The sequence below is a fragment of the Cucurbita maxima genome, unplaced genomic scaffold (assembly GCF_002738345.1).
Source record: "Cucurbita maxima cultivar Rimu unplaced genomic scaffold, Cmax_1.0 Cma_Scf00497, whole genome shotgun sequence".
In the NCBI taxonomy this organism is placed as follows: Eukaryota; Viridiplantae; Streptophyta; class Magnoliopsida; order Cucurbitales; family Cucurbitaceae; genus Cucurbita; species Cucurbita maxima.
The window spans coordinates 18,897-21,325 of NW_019272513.1; the positions used below are offsets into that span (position 1 = coordinate 18,897).

The 2,429-nt window shown below is 31.5% G+C and overlaps 1 non-coding gene across 1 annotated transcript; it reads left to right on the forward strand.

Moving 5' to 3' along the window:
- The first annotated feature begins 2,016 nt into the window (after window positions 1–2,016).
- Window positions 2,017–2,088, forward strand: TRNAP-AGG. Its single transcript has one exon. It is a non-coding gene; the product is annotated as a tRNA-Pro (tRNA).
- Window positions 2,089–2,429: the final 341 nt, after the last annotated feature.

Consider the following 2,429-nt stretch of genomic DNA (forward strand, 5'->3'; position numbering starts at 1 on the left):
AAAGTGCTGAAAGTGCCTCGAAACCATTCCTTCCCAATTCAATCCGCCATTGAAGAACTTCAAGAAAAACTTGAAAATCCAATCCGAGGATACATGATGATTCGTTGAGCAAGAATGATTCTAATCAATTTCTGCATCTCCAAGGAATGCTTTCATAGAAGACCACGAAGAAAAATAGCCTCGATAGCGTGCCGAATTGAAGGAAATAGGTTTCGAAATTAAATTTGGGGATAAGAGTCAAATTCTTATCTACGATCTCTTTTCCTTCAAATTAAGGATTCCTCTAGCTTCAGAGGAAGAAGTTGAGTAAACTTAATGAAGGAATCGAGAGCTGAAACATCGTAGAATAAGCTACCCATGAGATCGAAAATCTGCCGTTTTGAGTGAGTTGCATACCGAGAACGTTTTCTGGAAATTAAGGTCCTACACTCAAAAACGTTCCTCCAAACCAATTCCTTTAGCCTTAAGAAAGGATATGGAAGTGGTTCAATGAAGAAATAGAGCCTTGAAACCTCTAAAATCGGCTGCCCAATAAGAAATCCTTTGTTTTATCTCAAGCGATAAATCAGATTTTGGATGAACTTTTGAAGCGAATATCTTAGGCTACGATCCACGAGAAGGTATCAAATCAATCCCTAGCCCTTCCTTGTAACACACATCTTTAAGTTGCAGGAAGAAATCGAGGAGAGAAACTCTGTAAATGTGGATGTTAAAATATTTTTCATCGGTGTCCATCATTAGTTGTGAGTGGCTCTAGCATTGACAGTGGTGTTCCTTACTATTTTGTGATTTGTCCAGACCTCGACATACATAATATATATATATATATTCATTTAACTATAACACATATGGTCCATGGAAGAATTATAATGGCTACTACCTAAATTATAACATAAAGTTGATAATTGATGTCCAATTAGCCAACCCTAAATTTGTAATCATTGTGGATTGATTGAAATAACAATGGAAGTAATTTAAACTCCTAGTACCTTAAATGAAGTTGGTCTCTTCTAATAAAACATGAATTTCTCTTTAATATCATTAATACAATTATGCTTCATTTTAAACCTACCAAACATGAAACTAAAAATAAGTTCAATTTAACTTCATTTTATGGTCATCTTAAATGACGTGTAGGATATATTCTTGATTTACCTTGATATTTCATATTAGTTAAGCTTTTTTCAAAATCACAATTAGACAACAACAAAGATGAACTTGGGTCGGTTTATTATTTTAAATAAAATTTCTTTCTCCAATCCTATTCCTAATAACTCTTCTACTAAATTCATATTATGCTAAGAAACAAATTTTTTACTCGCAAGAAGTAAAATTTGCAACTTTAACTAAAATTTCATCCAAACAAATTTTATGGTTAGAAATTCTAGTGTTCATCCATAATATATAACCACTACCTAAATTATGACCAAAAAAATTTGAAAACATAAGTTGTAGTTGAAAATTACAAAAAACAATCCTCTAAATCCAAGAACTGATTAGTCAATCCTAAAGATAGTAACTAACCTAGAGTAATTGAAGCTCTACATGAAGTAATTTAAAGTTCCAGTTACTTAACTAAAGTTTATCTCGTCTTTAATGAAATATGAGTTGCACTTAAGTTCATGAAATGTTTATAGACTCCAACTCTTAGTACTATTAATGCAATTATATTTCATATGAGTTTATCATAAATCAAACTAAGGTACATTCAATACAACTTCAATTTCTTGTCATACGAAGCAAAATAGAAGAATTAAATCAAACAAATTGATGAACTGAGACGAATAAATCCAACCCAACCCAAACTGATTTGTTTGATTCATTTGTTGGGTTGCAATTTATTTGATAACACTTGCATATTAGAACAATTCAATATTACATACCTTACTTACAAGTAAAATACTAGACCATCAACTTTTTGTTTTATAGTCCAACAACCGCTCAAGAAAATAGATTTTAAACTTGAGAGAAAAAAATATATTGAGTAGGTATTAAAAATGTTGCATTTTTTTTAAAGGGCATTTGGTCTAGTGGTATGATTCTCGCTTAGGGTGCGAGAGGTCCCGAGTTCAATTCTCGGAATGCCCCTATGTGTTCAATTCATCAAAAGATGAGCCTCAAAGAATGCAATTCAACGAAGTGTAATATTCTTGCTCTAAATATCATTTTATCTTTTTCACTTTCAATAGGCATGCCTATACAAATCGTAACTTTCGATATTTGCTTTACTTGTGTACTCCACTCTATGTGTCTCAAATGGAACTATCAAACTAAAGCTGATCTAAAATATAATAATAATAATTGCTCATGGATTTTATTAACAAAGAAAATAAATGAAATAATGATGATACATTCCATAAAAAATTTAATATATAGTCCATAATAAGGGCATTTGGTCTAGTATGATTCTTTCTTTGGGTGCAAGAGGT